This window comes from Vitis riparia, chromosome 14 (assembly GCF_004353265.1).
Source record: "Vitis riparia cultivar Riparia Gloire de Montpellier isolate 1030 chromosome 14, EGFV_Vit.rip_1.0, whole genome shotgun sequence".
NCBI classification, from domain to species: Eukaryota; Viridiplantae; Streptophyta; class Magnoliopsida; order Vitales; family Vitaceae; genus Vitis; species Vitis riparia.
The window spans coordinates 22,594,586-22,613,082 of record NC_048444.1 but is presented as its reverse complement, the minus strand read 5'-3'; positions in this window follow the sequence as shown (position 1 = coordinate 22,613,082).

The window sequence follows — 18,497 nt, the reverse complement described above, 5'->3', positions numbered from 1 at the left end:
TTTGATATGCTTCAAATGCAAAAAACCGGGACACATTAAATATGATTGTCCTCTCTACAAACTTGAAGCCAAGAGAAGAATGAAGAAGGCAATGATGGCTACTTGGAGTGAGAGTGAAGAATCTTCCGAGGAAGAAAAGGAAAAAGAAGTGGCAAACATGTGCTTCATGGCAATAGATGATCTTGATGAGGTAAACTCTTACTCTAGTGATGAAGATATGCATGCTATTTTTGAAGAACTATATGATGATTTTGAAAAACTTAGTTTGAAAAATAATTCTCTTAAAAAGAGAATTCAAGAACTTGAAAAAGAACTTGAGGAAGTGAAAGAAAAGTTTTCGATTGATGAAATCTCTAAAACTCATCTTGAAAAAGAGAATGAGATTTTAAGAAATGAAAATGAAATTTTGAAAAAGAAAAATGAATGGTTGACCTCCTCTCTTTCAATTTTCTCTTGTGGACAAAAGTCCTTTGAAATGATCTTAGCAAGCCAAAAATGTGTTTTTGACAAACAAGGACTAGGATTCAAATCTTCAAAGAACCAAAAGTATTTTAAAAACTATTTTGTAAAAGAATCCTCAAGTAAATGTCCTTCCACTATTTGTAACTTTTGTGGAAGAGGAGGGCACATTAGTAGTACATGTCCCTTAAGAAATGGTGCTCAAAAGAATTCAAATGCTAAGGTTAAAAAGGTTTGGGTTGAAAAATCCAAAGTCACTAACCCTCAAGGACCCAAAAAGACATGGGTACCTAAATCAACTTGAATTCTATTTTGTAGGGCTCAAAGGAGGATAAATGGTTCTTGGATAGTGGGTGCTCAAGACACATGACCGGTGATGAATCCAAGTTTGCCTTCCTTACAAAGAGAAAAGGAGGATATGTCACCTTTGGAGACAATGCAAAAGGAAGAATCATTGGTCAAGGTAACATAGGTAATGGTACATCCTCCCTTATTGAAAGTGTTTTATTAGTAGATGGTTTAAAACACAATCTTTTGAGCATTAGTCAACTTTGTGACAAAGGTTTTAAAGTAATTTTTGAAGCATCTCATTGTATCATCAAGGATATTCAAAATGACAAAACCATCTTCATTGGCCATAGATGTGAAAATGTATATGCTATAAATATTTCAAAATATGATGGCCATGATAGATGTTTTTCAAGCATGCATGATCAAAGTTGGTTGTGGCATAGGAGGTTGGGACATGCTAACATGGACCTCATTTCCCAACTCAACAAAGATGAACTTGTTAGAGGCCTTCCCAAAATTAATTTTCAAAAAGACAAAATTTGTGAAGCTTGTCAAATGGGAAAGCAAATCAAAAACTCTTTTAAAAACAAAAATTTCATCTCAACATCTAGACCTCTTGAATTGCTACACATGGATTTATTTGGTCCTTCTAGGACACCTAGTCTAGGAGGAAAATCTTATGCTTATGTCATTGTGGATGATTTCTCTAGATACACATGGGTCTTGTTTTTAAGTCAAAAGAGTGAAGCTTTTTATGAGTTTTCAAAATTTTGTAACAAGGTTCAAAATGAAAAAGGCTTTTCTATTACTTGCATTAGAAGTGATCATGGGAGAGAATTTGAAATTTTGACTTTGAGGAATATTGCAATAAGCATGGTATCAATCACAATTTTTCGGCTCCTAGAACTCCTCAACAAAATGGGGTAGTTGAAAGGAAAAATAGAACTCTTCAAGAAATGGCTAGAACCATGCTAAATGAAAACAATTTGCCAAAGTATTTTTGGGCCGAAGCGGTAAACACTTCTTGCTATGTTTTAAATAGAATATTGTTGAGGCCCATTCTTAAGAAAACTCCCTATGAGCTTTGGAAAAACAAGAAACCCAACATTAGCTATTTCAAAGTCTTTGGGTGCAAATGTTTTATATTAAACACCAAAGATAATCTTGGAAAATTTGATGCAAAATCCGATGTTGGAATTTTTCTTGGCTACTCAACTTCAAGTAAAGCTTTTAGAGTTTTCAAAAAAGAACCATGGTTGTAGAAGAGTCCATCCATGTCATTTTTGATGAATCTAACAATTCTCTTCAAGAAAGAGAAAGTTTTGATGATGATTTAGGATTGGAGACCTCCATGGGAAAATTGCAAATTGAAGACAAAAGACAACAAGAAGAAAGTGAGAGGATCCCAAGAAAGAAGAATCACCTTTGGCACTACCTCCTCCTCAACAAGTGCAAGGTGAATCAAGCCAAGACCTTCCAAAAGATTGGAAGTTTGTCATCAATCATCCACAAGATCAAATCATTGGTAATCCATCAAGTGGGGTAAGAACAAGATCATCCCTTAGAAATATTTGTAATAATCTTGCATTCATCTCTCAAATTGAACCTAAAAACATAAAAGATGCTATAGTTGATGAAAATTGGATGATTGCTATGCAAGAAGAATTAAATCAATTTGAAAGAAGTGAAGTATGGGAACTAGTACCAAGACCTTCAAATCAAAGTGTCATTGGAACCAAATGGGTCTTTAGAAACAAAATGGATGAAAATGGCATCATAGTAAGAAATAAGGCAAGATTGGTAGCCCAAGGGTATAATCAAGAAGAAGGAATAGACTATGAAGAGACTTTTGCCCCCGTAGCTAGAATGGAAGCAATTAGAATGTTGCTTGCTTTTGCATGTTTCAAAAACTTTATTCTATATCAAATGGATGTGAAAAGTGCTTTTCTAAATGGGTTCATAAATGAGGAAGTATATGTTGAACAACCACCCGGTTTTCAAAGCTTTAACTTTCCAAACCATGTTTTTAAACTCAAAAAGGCACTTTATGGTTTGAAACAAGCACCTAGAGCTTGGTATGAAAGGCTTAGTAAATTTCTTTTGAAAAAGGGTTTTAAAATGGGAAAAATTGATACAACTCTTTTCATAAAAACCAAAGAAAAGGATATGCTCCTAGTTCAAATATATGTTGATGATATTATTTTTGGAGCTACTAATGACTCTCTTTGTGAAGATTTCTCTAAGTGTATGCATAGTGAATTTGAAATGAGCATGATGGGAGAACTCAATTTCTTCCTTGGACTTCAAATCAAGCAACTAAAGGAAGGAACCTTCATCAATCAAGCAAAGTATATAAAGGATCTTCTCAAGAGGTTCAACATGGAAGAAGCCAAGGTGATGAAAACTCCAATGAGCTCATCCATCAAGCTTGACATGGATGAAAAAGGTAAATCTATTGACTCAACTATGTATAGAGGCATGATAGGATCTTTGCTTTATTTGACCGCTAGTAGACCCGATATCATGTATAGTGTATGCTTGTGTGCTAGATTTCAATCTTGTCCTAAAGAATCTCACTTAAGTGCCGTTAAAAGAATTCTTAGATATTTGAAAGGGACAATGAATATTGGTTTGTGGTATCCTAAGGGTGATAATTTTGAATTGATTGGTTTCTCGGATGCCGATTTTGCCGGTTGTAGAGTTGAAAGAAAGAGCACTAGTGGCACTTGTCATTTCTTAGGACACTCACTTGTCTCATGGCATAGTAAGAAGCAAAATTCGGTAGCTTTGTCAACGGCTGAAGCCGAGTACATAGCAGCCGGTTTGTGTTGTGCACAAATCCTTTGGATGAAACAAACACTTAGTGATTTTAACTTGTCTTTTGAGCATGTTCCTATCAAATGTGATAACACTAGTGCCATAAATATTTCAAAAAATCCCGTGCAACACTCTAGGACCAAGCATATAGAAATTAGACATCATTTTCTTAGAGATCATGCACAAAAGGGTGACATTACACTTGAATTTGTAAGCACAAAAGATCAACTTGCCGATATTTTTACAAAACCTCTAAGTGAAGAACAATTTTCCGATATTAGAAGACAACTAGGGGTTATTTCTCTTTGATCTGATGTTTGTTTAATGAATTCTTGTTGGAAATACATTATGATTGCATAAATTTCATCTCATACGCATCATATAGCAATCCCTTAGGAAATAGGTCAATTTTTGACCAAAAATACAAATTCCCGTGGCATTGGACATCAAAAATTGGGGATTTCAACTGAAAAGGGCAGGGGGAGGATCACAAGACAAGAAAATGCAAGAAAAATTGGAAAATGAGAACGTTGACCGTTGACCAAGCGGTCGATCGGTTCGTCGGGGCTGGGAATTTAAAGAGCCCCCGCGCATAAGTTTTTTTCACTGTTCTCTGGTATTCCTTGAAGCCTCTTCATCTTCCCGCCTTCAGAGACCTGTTTGGACTATTTCTTGGACCGATTTCAGGGCTTGGAGTGATTTTGACGAGATTTTGAGGCTAGGGTTTCATCTCTGACGGCTTTGGACTTCGGATCTGGACGTTCCCTCTGTTGCGCGCCATCTTCTGGTTTTGCTCCTTTCCCGCGCCTAGGGTTATTCAGTTGGGCTTCTCTCTTTGATCGCTTCATCTCTCCGTGATTATCTCCATTTTTGGATTCGGATGGCTCCTCGAAAGGAGACGGGTGCTTCCAGAGCTCAGGGCAAGCGCCCTGCTGAGCCCTCTCAGCAGCCTGAGCAGACCGAGGCTCGCCGAAAGGCGAGATACGACACCGCCCTCTTCGGCTCAGTTGAGGATTATCAAAGGTACAAGGCGCATTTCCAAAAGAAAGGTGGTTCCAGGAGAAACATCAATTTCTCCCAACTTCAGAGCCTCGGGTTTGAGGGACTTTTCGTCAGGATGGGATGGCTGCCAGTTGTGATGAATTTCGAGCCTATTTATCCGACCTTAGTGCGTGCATTCTACTCCAGGATGACCTATGGACTTGGAGGACCGATTAGGACCATTGTCCGAGGAGTTGAGATTGAGCTGAGTCCGGATAGCATCTGCCGCATCCTTGACATTCCTCCTGTTGGTCTCCCAGTATATGAGGCCAAGGCATGGCCTACTATCCCAGGGTTCGAGCCTAGCGAGGCCATTCAGAGACTGTGCGGACTTGCAGTTGCCCATGGGACGGGCAAACCTTCAGCACACAGTCTGACCGTGCCTAGCCGAGTCCTTCACCATATGATATGCTCCATCTTATTGCCACGTGGAGGACATCGGATGGGATGAGGTATCCTACTATGAGGCCTTTCTTGTTGACTCACTTCTTACGGGAGGCGGATACACGTAGGATATGTGATGATGAGGCATATGATGGCCTGCTGTGAGAGTACCACACGTGTGCTTCCTTACGGCCGCTTCCTCACTCGTGTCTTCAAGGATGCTGGGGTAGACTTGAGTAGAGAGACAGAGTTTGAGGCACCCAGCATATATGACACTTATGACGAGCATTCTTTGGGACGCATGAAGCTTGAGAAGGCCCCCGATGGGTCATGGGTTAGGAAAGCCGAGCGACAGGCCCGAGGACATCCCGGAGTAGCGGAGGAGGATGAGATCAGAGAGATGGAGGATGGGTTGGACCCTCAGAGGGGCTTTGAGCAGACAGGACCCGAGCTTGACATTCCGCCTCCACGTCAGTCAGAGGGCATTCATGTTGAGGCTATCTTCCCGAGCCTATGATGACTGAGCCATCCTTCGCCGCAGGCCACTCATCTCAGCCATCATTTACCGAGCTACCATCTCAGGCTCCTCCGACTCCTGATCATCCACCTTGGATGGATTTGTCGGCACAGATCAGCTCTCTCGGGTCTCGTATGGAGGAGTTAGCAGTGGTTCATGATACTCGCTTTTATTCCATGGAGGATCGCATCGATCAGTATCAGGTCGGCTTTACTTCTCAGTTTGAGCATCTTGTACAGAGGATTGAGCGTCTTGAGAGCCGCCAGGAGAGTCAGCACGAGGAGATGATGGCTTACCTCCGTTCAGTGTTTCCACCACCACCTCCTCAGCCTTGATTCGTTTGGGATCCCCCTTCGTTTCTTTTTTGATGTTGCCAAAGGGGAGATATGTTAGGATAGGGACATTAGGAGACTTTTTCATTTCCATGCATATCATACTTATGCTTTCATGTACTGTTGCTCATGCTTATATATGATATGACACTCTTATTGATTCACATTGTCTTCTCGCTTTAAATTTCCTAAATTTTGTGTTGATTATTCCATGATTGGTTTGAGGGGGAGATTTCTTTGTCTCCTAGATAACCAAGGTTGTCATCATCAAAAAGGGGGAGATTGTTAGCCCAAGGGTTCTCCTAATCAGGTTTTGATGATAACAAACCATGGTTAAGTGACTAATTGTTTTAAATGTTAAGAATCTCAGGCTTAATCTCAAAAATTCATCAAGGACCAAACGAATACGGGATCGAGATCATTTGGAAGACTTGTAATCATAGGAAATGAATGTAAGATGATAGCATGAGTGCACTTAGGATGTTCATACCTTTTCATGCATCTTAGAAAACTCGGTTTATTCTCTAAAACTTGATTTTCTTTAAAACCGAGTTTTATTAAATATACCTTAGAGCAAACTGATTCAAAATTGGCATATTAACTCACCTAAAGACCTTGCCTAAGTATTGGAAAAGAAAGAAATCAAAAAGGATAGGTTTCGGGGCCAAAAGGCTCAACCGGTCGACCGGTTACCTGTCCGGTCGAGGTCCGGTCGATGGGAGCAGAAAAATTTCTCTCTCTCCAGTAGCTTGTTCTTCCCGGTCGAGCCTCACCTTCGTCCGGTCGGTCCGTCGAGGTCCGGTCGATGTCCGGTCGAGGCAACGGTAACCTGCCATGCATTAATTGCACCAACGGCTAGTGATCCGGTCGACCCTTTGCTCGTCCGGTCGAGGCTACTTTTCTGCTGTTTTTGTCTCCCGAGCTTAGAAACCTATAAATGAGAGCTCCTCTTCATTTATGACTAAGAGAACTATTGCATTCAAAGCCTACCTACCTGTTCTTGATCAAAAAGCTCTCCATTTCTTTTTAAGTGCATCAAAACCATCATTGCATATTCTTAGTGCACCTTGCAATTCATCCTAGCTTTCTCTTGTACTTGAGCCATCCTTAAGCTAGGTTGAAGTTCATCCTTGTGTAAACTAAGTGTGAAAGCCTTCAAGTGGTTCAAATCTTGAAGTGATTGTGTAAGAGCCCATTGGAGCCGGAATCCAAGTGTAAGACGATTGAAAGCTTGATTGAAGCATCAAGTTAGTGGAACCCTCACTCGGTTAGGAGATTGAGGAGAGTGGACGTAGGCAAGGAAGGGCCGAACCACATAAACCCGAGTTTGAATTCTCTAACCTTATCTCTTTCCTTTATTTGTTTTGTGCATATATTATTGTGTGGAAAAAGATTTTGAAAAACCCAATTCACCCCCCCTTTTGGGTATTTTCCTTAATTAATTCATAGCCTTGTTTTATCAATACATAAAGACAAATTTAATTGACAATAAAGGAAATCCCTTAGATATTGTTTTAGATTTTTTTAAAAATAAAAATAAAAATATAAAATCTTATCTAATAATAGATCTTAATATTATACCGTTTAAATTCATTATATTCATAATATAAATGATAATAAATAAAATAAATCATTTACCATTGAAAATAAATAAATAATCTTAACTAGGTAGTATGATTGAAAATAAAATCATTATAAAATCTAACCAATAATGAAATTATCGATTTTGACAAATATATCGATAACTCAATTTTATAGATATATGGAGAAATATTTTGACACAAAATATAGTTGAGACAAAATTTTGGAGAAATTTTTTTAAAATGATATAAAAAGTAATAATCAACATTTTAAAATTATCTCATTGATATATTCAACAATAATATCACGTATATGAGTAAAAAATATGAATTTTATAAGTACACATTAATTTTTAAACTACATTAAATACCCACTTGAGGTCTCTTTGATAGATGAGATTGAGATTGGTGGTCTCTTTGATAGGAACAATGGGAGTCACATCAACATAATGGTAAAACAGTGAGGAATCTGAAAAGGACATCAAATTCAAAAGCCCACTGACATCCATTGTCACCCATTACCAACCACTAAAAGTAAAAAAGGAAAATTATGTTTTCAATCTCGTGTAGGCTTGATAATTAAGATAAGATCCTCTAACCACCCATAGATGATAGACTTGATAATTAAGGTAAGGTCCTCCAATCGCCCATAGATGATAAGGATATGAGATAGTAATTAACAAAAATGCCCACTTGATTTATTTTTGTCTTTATTCTACCACTCTTCACATGTCGCTATTCTTTTTTATTTAACAATTTTTGGATTTTTCATTATTTTTTAAGACTCTTTTATAAATAATTGAAAAATCAATATTATTTTTTATTTTTAAATTATAAATAAAAAAATTATACTAATGATTCAAAGACTATTTTGAAAAATAATTTAAAAAAAATTAATTTAAATAAATAAAAACATTTATTTTTATCTTTTATATTTTAGAAGTAAATAATTTAATGATTAAAATACTGTTTAAAATAAATATATTCACTATTTTAATTTCTTTATACTAAAAAGTATTTTAAAGTTTTTTTTTTTACTATTATAAAATAAAAAGTTTAATTTTTTTTAATCTTCTTCCTTCTTTATTTTAATAACTTTTTGAATATGACTTTTAGTAATAAGTTATATGAAATGTTACAAATTTGTTTATTAAGGATTTCTTTAATGGTTTGAATTAATTGAAAATTTATTAAAATAAGAAAAAGAATTTCAAATATATATAAATACTATAACATATTTTTTCACATAAATTTTGGTCATAAGAATTTCAAAAAATTGTAGAATAAGTCATATAAGTTTCATATATATATATATAAATACATAAAGACAAATTTAATTGACAATAAAGGAAATCCCTTAGATATTGTTTTAGATTTTTTTTAAAATAAAAATAAAAATATAAAATCTTATCTAATAATAGATCTTAATATTATACTGTTTAAATTCATTATATTCATAATATAAATGATAATAAATAAAATAAATCATTTAGCATTGAAAATAAATAAATAATCTTAACTATGTAGTATGATTGAAAATAAAATCATTATAAAATCTAACCAATAATGAAAATATCGATTTTGACAAATATATCGATAACTCAATTTTATAGATATATGGAGAAATATTTTGACACAAAATATAGTTGAGACAAAATTTTGGAGAAATTTTTTTAAAATGATATAAAAAGTAATAATCAACATTTTAAAATTATCTCATTGATATATTCGACAATAATATCACGTATATGAGTAAAAAATATGAATTTTATAAGTATACATTAATTATTAAACTACATTAAGTACCCACCTGAGGTCTCTTTGATAGATGAGATTGAGATTGATGGTCTCTTTGATAGGAACAATGGGAGTCACACCAACATAATGGTAAAATAGCGAGGAATGTGAAAAGGACATCAAATTTAAAAGCCCACTGACATCCCTTGTGACCCATTACCAACCACTAAAAGTAAAAAAGGAAAATTATGTTTTCAATCTCGTATAGGCTTGATAATTAAGATAAGGTCCTCTAACTACCCATAAATGATAAGGATATGAGATAGTAATCGACAAAAATACCCACTTGACTTATTTTTGTTTTTATTCTACCACTCTTCACATGTCACTATTCTTTCTTATTTAACAAATTTTGGATTTTTCATTATTTTTTAAAACTCTTTTATAAATAATTGAAAAATCAATATTATTTTTTATTTTTAAATTATAAATAAACAAAAATTATATTAATGATTCAAAGACTATTTTGGAAAATACTTTAAAAAAATATTAATTTAAATAAATAAAAATTATCTTTTACATTTATTTTTATCATTTACATTTTAGAAGTAAATAATTTAATGATTAAAATACTGTTTAAAATAAATATATTCACTATTTTAATTTTTTTTATACTAAAAAGTATTTTAAAGTTTTTTTTTACTATTATAAAATAAAAAGTTTAATTTTTTTTTTATCTTCTTCCTTTTTTATTTTAATAACTTTTTGAACATGACTTTTAGTAATAAGTTATATGAAATGTTACAAATTTTTTTATTAAGGATTTCTTTAATGATTTGAATTAGTGGAAAATTTGTTAAAATAAGAAAAAGAATTTCAAATATATATAAATACTATAACATATTTTTTCACATAAATTTTGGTCATAAGAATTTCAAAAAATTGAAGAATAAGTCATATAAGTTTCATATATATATATATATATATATATATATATATAATACATAAAGACAAATTTAATTGACAATAAAGGAAATACCTTAGATAATGTTTTAGATTTGTTTTAAAATAAAAATAAAATTATAAAATCTTATCTAATAATAGATCTTAATATTGTATCATTTAAATTCATTATATTCATAATATAAATGATAATAAATAAAATAAATCATTTACCATTGAGAATAAATAAATAATCTTAACTAGGTAGTATGATTGAAAATAAAATCATTATAAAATATAAACAATAATAAAAATATCAATTTTGATGAATATATCGATAACTCAATTTTATAGATTTATCGAGAAATATTTTGTCACAAAATATAGTTGAGACAAAATTTTGGAGATTTTTTTTTTAAAAATGATATAAAAAGTAATAATCAACATTTTAAAATTGTTTTATTGATATATTCAACAATAATATCACATATATGAGTAAAAAATATGAATTTTATAAGTACATATTAATTATTAAACTACATTAAATACCCACTTGAGGTCTCTTTGATAGATGAGATTGAGATTGGTGGTCTCTTTGATAGGAACAATGGGAGTCACAGCAACATAACAGTAAAACAAGTAAGGAATTTAAAAAGGAAATCAAATTCAAAAGTCCAATGACATCCCTTGTCTCCCATTAGCAACCACTAAAAATAAAAAGGAAAATTATGTTTTCAACCCCTATAGCCTTGATAATTAAGGTAAGGTCCTCCAACCACCCATAGATGATAAGGATATGAGATAATAATGGACAAAAATATCAACTTACTCATTTTTGTCTTTATTCTACCACTCTTCACATGCCACTATTCTTTCTTATTTAACCATTTTTGGATTTTTCATTATTTTTTTAAACTCTTTTATAAATAATTGAAAAATCAATATTATTTTTTATTTTTAAATTATAAATAAACAAAAATTTTATTAATGATTCAAAGACTATTTTGGAAAATACTTTCTAAAAAAAATATTAATTTAAATAAATAAAAATTATCTTTTACATTTTAGAAGTAAATAATTTATTTATTAAAACACTGTTTAAAATAAATATTCACTATTTTAATTTCTTTTATACTAAAAAGTATTTTAAAGTTTTTTTTTTACTATTATAAAATAAAAAGTTTAATTTTTTTTAATCTTCTTCCTTCTTTATTTTAATAACTTTTTGAATATGACTTTTAGTAATAAGTTATATGAAATGTAACAAATTTGTTTACTAAGGATTTTTTTTTTTTTTAATGATTTGAATTAATTGAAAATTTATTAAAATAAGAAAAAGAAAAAGAAAGAAATTGGATTACCCTTAGTGAATGATTTTAATCGATTCTAAACCATTTTTTATTTTCCTTGTCATCCAAGGATTGTACACATATGTCATGCACTTTATTTAACTCTGACATGAAAATTTCAATATTTTCCCCAATAATGATATTTGGGGAAAAAAAATTTGATCATAAGTTATTCACCATTTTCTCAGCCAAACCATTGCAAAAATGATTAATACACCTATATGGATATATAACTTATGAGGGATATGAATTTTGTGTCATTGTACAAGGATATTACATTAACTGTACATGAAAAATGTGCTAAGTGTACAAGAGTGTACAAGGCTCCTAATAGGTTTTGTACGAATTTTAAATAACTTGAGTTTGACATTAAGATGATTATTGATAGATTTTTTTTTTTTTTTAACCAAACTATGTCATTAAGACATTCCCTACAAAAATTAACACATAGGAAATAAAATTAAAATCAATCATGTTTGAATTGCTCATTATAAGTAAACTAAATGAAATATATATTTTTACTATTGTGCCTTTATAAACATAATTTCATTGTTATCAATAGAGATTTAAAAAAATCATATTTAAATGGAATTAAAAATAAAAAATTATTTTTATAACAATTTTATTTTTCTAAATCATTAATTTAAATTATGAAATTAGTTTTAAAATTAAAAATATTTGTTGTAATTATAGTTTTGAAGATTGCATGATTTTTATCTTATTACTTTGAAAAAATTTCTTTAATAAGAAAGTATTTATTCTAATGGTTTTAAATATTTAAATCTTTATTAAAAAAATATTTAGGATTATTGTGGAGAGCAATTAGGTAATTTTGGAATGGAGAAATTTTGAATATTTTGAAGACTTTAATTCGACCAATTACCCTATTTACACTTTCAAAATTATTGGAAGGTTGGTAAAATAGTCTTACAAATATTGTCTTCTTGATTAATATATATATATATATATATATATATATATATATATATGCATGATAGTGTTTACATTATTTTCGAAATAATATGAGAAATAATAAACACCATGTGTCTAATTTGCAAGTTAGAAAAAAAATTAATAATATTTTGAGGTGTTTAAAAAGTATTTATTATATGTTCTATAAATTTGAAAAAAATAATATTTGATAATATCTAATTTACAAGTTAGAACAAACAAATAATACTAATATTTTATAAGGTGTTTAAAAATTATTTAATATATATGAGAAATAATATAAGTTTGAAAAAAGAATAATATTTGATGAGGTATTTAAAAGTTATTCACTTCAAAAATGCATTTGACAATAATAATTTTTAACCATATTTCATATTCAATTTGATGAAGAAAAATGATTATGGTTCCACTATTAAATATGTGAGAGAAGGGTAAAAAGTCAAAGAGAGAATGAGAAAGGTAAGGTGATTGGTTAATTTTTTCATTTAATAGTTAAGGGTATTTTAGGGATTTTTTAAAGACAATAATATCATTCCTCTCCATTTCTACTCTTTCATTGGGTTTTGAGTTTAATTATCAGTGATATGAGGACCTTACCTCAATTACCCAATTTAGCTGAGCTGAAAACACAATTCTCCCACATAAAAATGTGTATTTTCATACATACATGTCTAAAATAATAATAATAATAATAATAACCTAAATTCAGAAAATTTAAAATTTAAACCTAAATTTATAAAATTTAAAATTTAAATTTATTAATTAATTAATTAATTAAGATTTGTAATTAGGATTTTATGTAGGATAGTATTTTATGATTTTTTTTTTCTTTCAAATGTATAGATGGAAATACCATGTAGCATCCAAACTTGAACCATTGATAGCTTAAGACTTGTTTTAAAATTTTAAAATTATTATATAATATTTTGTAAAATAAATGTTTGTTTAAGAATCTAAAATATTTTTGGTATTTTTTTTTTACATTTTTAAACATATTTTAAAAATAATTTTTCTATGTAATGTTTTATTTTTAATTATTCTTTATATTTATATAATTATATTTTAAAGTAACTTTTAGAAATAAGGAAAAACAACTAAAAAATATTATCTAAAAATACCATATTTTTATTTTTAAGATTAGGAGTTGTTTTCAATTTTTTGATTGTCAATTTTTTTTTAATAGAAAACTGTTTTTGAAAACCATTACCAAATATGATCTAATTTTTTAATTCAAAAAATAAATTTAACAAATTTTTTAACAAAAAAATCAATAATTTATTCTAAAAAGTATTACTTTTTAAAATAATTTTAAAATATTTTACTCTAAAGAATATTTTAAAATTTTTAAAATTTTAATTTTTTTATTTTATATTAATATAAAATATTTTTATTTGATAATAAATCAAGAAATTATTTATTATTTAAGGTTTTTAAATAAAAATTTATTCTTCAAAATGATTACAAATTATTTTTATTTTTATTTTTGTGAATTGTGTCCAATCAATTGGAATTAGATCCTCATTTATTGTGCCACAGAGAACTTCCACCCAGCAACAGGGGATTAAGTGAACTTCTTCCCTACACAAAGGATGTTTGACACACTCTTCCGAAACTTAAGTCAGACACAAGTGGGTTAGAACCTTTTGAGAGAAAAGTGAATAGGCTCGCTTCAGCTCGCGTACTGGGTTATGCTTCAGGAGGGTTTTTTATAGTGCTCAGGAGGGAACTGTAGTACTAGTTGACACTTTGACTTTCACCGCAATGATGACTATTCTGTAGGAGGCAGGACAATCATTACGGTTTAGGACAGCTGGCAGGTGCTTGTATATTACTACCTGTTTGCAGGTAGGCTTGTAGAAGGGTCTAATAGGAAACTCCTGGTGGACTGCACCTGAGACAACGTCTTGTTCATTGAGGCTGATGCAGACACCACACTCGAGCATCTGGGCGATGCGATTCAGCTACTTTGTCCATGTTTTGAGGAGCTTCTATACGATGTTCCTGGCTCTGGAGATATCCTTGGCTGCCCTTTGCTGTTAATTCAGGTCAGCAATCTTTAATAAACATGGATAGAGATTACTTATGTCACGACAACTTAGATTTGACCCTTTGAGTTGAGGAACCTCCTTTGCGTCCCAATGGTAGCACCCTCTGAAAGTTGAGAGCATTTTGATTGAATGATTTCATGATTCTAAAGAATAATATTGCAAAAAATGTTATAGGGTTAATTTCTATTTCACTAAAATTAAAGAATTCCTTGTTTTAGTAGAATAGTAAGAAGGTGTTTGATAAAACTTAATATTTATTATTTAATGATTTAAATTGACTTTAATTTAAATTATACTTAAGTTGTTAACTTAAAACTTGTTACTTAATTTTTACTTTAAATATTAAAGTTGTTTGATAATATTAATTTAAAATATATTTTAAATTATTAAGTTGACATATTAATTATCTTTATAAATTATCAGTAGAACAAAGGAAGTTGAGTAACAGTGAAGGTTGGGATTAGTAAAAGAGATCATAGAAGTAACTAGGACAAATATGAGTAAAAATGTAAAATAAAGATGTGAATTTAAGAATAAGTTAATTATTTTTATTTTTTACTTAAAATTATTTTTTATTTTAAGCCATACCATTAAGTAAACACATTTAATTTATTTAATGACTTAAATTAATATATTAAGTAACTTTAAGTTATTCAATTGATTTATCAAATACCCATTAATTTGCATATAGAATACAATTTTAGCATAGATGGATACGAGTTTATCCTTTTTCCAAAACCAGAACATAAAATCAAAATTTTGCCCACTTTTCCCCATTTTGTTAAGAACTCACTAACAGAAATCATACTGTGTCAACATTGAAAAACAATAAAGAAATTGTACTTGGACAATTTGCTGAACCTTCTTGTCTCATTTTCTGTGAGTATTCATCCTTCAGTAAAAGAAGTAGAGGTCAAATTCTAGCTAGAAACCAGTTACATTCAAAATCTCCTATCCAGGAATTTCCTAGTATGTATCATCTTTAAAGTAGAGACTCACCTAGACATCACATTAGGTTGGCATAAATCACTGAAAAACTTCATAAGACTTTGTGAAGAACACTTCCAAAGTCCTCTAATCCAACACTTTTCAAGTGATGTCTTCTTCAACGCTTCTATAGACTGCAATATTGGTGTATCCAACACCTTCCATCTTATCAAGTAATTGTTCATCATAAATGCTTTGATTGGCTATGAAAACAATGATTTCAAACATCTCTGCTACTCTACGCAAAAATATTGGGAGGAAAGACCTTTGTCGCATGTATATGGTGGCTTGAAGAAGCTGGAAACATATTTCATCTGAATTCATCCATGGCTTTTCATACAATTCTGCAGAATGGATGTTACTTGTTCCCACAGCATCCTCAAGAGAGGCAGCATCTCCTAGACTCTGGATCAGGGAAGGTGTTATTCCTGTTACCATATCATGAAATCCAGCGCTCCCTTCAATTGGTAAACCAGTGAGAGTGATGTAAGAGACATTGAAATAGTCAATATCACAAGATTGATAGCCAGGTGACATGTTGCTCTCAATTGCACTGCATCAGCACAGTCCTTGCAACCTAATGATAAGCCACATAAATGTAAACAAATCAATAACAAAACTAAAAAGCCATATATAGAATTCAGTTCATGTCCAAATATATTAAAGAAAGGAGAAACTAAGAAAAAGGGAACAGCTAGAGGGGTATTGATTATCTAATTGGAATTGAATCATTTAGCTAGGGCTTGATTGAGTTGTAAGCTGAGTATGGCAGTGATGGATTGGAATCAGCCAGAGGCTGAGACTAAGGTTATGTGCTGCCAATCTTACAGGGTTTAGGGGAGGATGCAGGCAGGTTGAGGACCCTCTTTTATCCTTGGCCTGCCTTGGTTGACAAGGACTTCAAATTCCCACAAGGAGATGGTGAACTAATGCTATGCCTACTGCACAAAGGAAATGAATTTATAAAAGATGAGATAAATTGAACAAGACAAAAATTCGTTATTTGGAGGGGGCTAGCAGCGCAAATTCACAAAACATGTACTTACAGATTTTGCAATATTGAAGAGATAATTTCCTATCCCGTAACCCTCATCATCTCAATATTTAGCTTCTATCTCTAGCAAATCTCCACATAGTTTTCAAGATTTTGCAAAATTGTTTTCCTAATCATTTGGATGAGGGTAAGTGATCCATGTGTTAAGAGGAGTTTTCATGCATAGGCGCAGAGTAGCATCCATGTGCTAAATGAGGTTAGGACCTCTAGACAAATCGATCTCCCTATACTTCTGGACACATTGCTAGGCACGCATGGATAGTATCATAGTTTTATTTAAATCATGCAAACCTCAATCGACTTAACTTCCAATACTCATCAATGTTGCATATTTCCATTGCTTGGCAATCTCTAATTTTTTTTTTGTACTTTCGGTATAACATCCTTTTTGACCACTTTCATGGCAAATGACAAACACCACTAGGTTTGCCCCTTAAGAGTAGGATAAATCCAATTGGTTGACATTCTTGAGTGAACATCTTATTAATTGTTTGGCCATGATCTAACCTTGGATGTCTTTAAAAGGCTCAACGTTTTAGGTCAATATTTCAACTTTCCTATAAAACTGGTCAAGCTGGTAGTTGAATGCGATGGTTTGAAGTTTGAGCATACTAATTTAGATGAGTATGATAAGTTTCAATTTCATCGTATCCGTTGTTAATGTCTTTTTGGACCTTCTATGTTGAGGCCTCGTATTCTCAGCGATCCACGTAGTTGCCAAATGGATGGATATACGATCTCAACGAATACGAATTCCTGATTCAGCTGTTCCTGCAAAAGGCATCCGGACAGGGGGTCCGGACACACTCTCCGATGGTTTTGTCAGCCATGGAAAGAGAGATAAAAGCAGATGGCACAGTTGGCCTTTTACTAGGTATTGAGAAGCTTACCTTCCTCTTTGTGCGAAGGTTCATATATATAGCATTTAGGAATTCTCTCTCCTCCATAAATGATGGAAGGCTTTTTGGTTTACCATGATGCCACTAGGTGGTGGCAGGGACATCCTCATCCTACGAACGGCTGTCAGAGATCGCGGGAAGTGACTAGCTGTCACTTCTGTCTTTTCACTCTGCAGGTATCGGAATATGATTTGTGACAGGATGTCAGAATGACGTAGTGAGGCACGCTCAGTTTGGCCAATGATCCGGATGAACATATCCGGGTGGAATATGAAAGGTCGCCGGATGAGTGATGGCGGTGGTCCGGATAGGAAAACGCGCCACGTGTACTCTTGGGGAAATCCGGATGTGGATACTCCGGGTAGGATCATGTGCCACGTGTCGTCAGGGGACGTGTGCCACGTGTCATCAGGGATGGGTCCCTACAATGCCCCCCTTTTTAACTTGTCGATTTTGCCTTAGCAAAATGGGCGGGTTAAAAAAGAATGATTGCTTTTTGAAACCGAAGTTTGCTTTTTGTTCTCATTGGGCCACGTGGCGAGCGGGGGCGAAGAGACAGGAGAGCATTTATGGCGAGCCGCCGTCTCTAGGTATTCCCTAGGCAATGTGTCGGTTTAATGATAGCGTTTTGCTGAACGCTTGGAATACCGAGGGGCTGTCTCTTATAAATAGCAGCCTGTGGACTCCCGTTGCTTTTTTCTTACTGCATTTTCTTTGTTTATCGCTTCATTTGCTTACTGTTTGTCTTCGCTTGTGAGTGTACCGGCAGCATTCAGGTGGTGACGGTGACTGCATTTGCGATTTTCGACCCTGCTTTCCAGTTTACACTTGGTACGTACTCTATTCTGATTTCTCTTCTTCTTATATCCTCTTTTCTTGGTTTGGTTTTGATTTGCTTGGGGAAGCTATTTGGGCGATTGACTGTTGATGTTAGCTTCTAGGGCTTTTTCCTGCGTTTTGTTTGTATTCGGGTTTTCCTATTGCCCCCCTGCGCTTTTGGTGGGGTATTGAATCTTTTGTGGGGTAGGGTTTCAGGTTTTGTGGGGTCGATTTCGTTTGTTTGACTTGTTGGATTCTTTCCATGCAGATTCCGCTTCATCTTTAGGCTA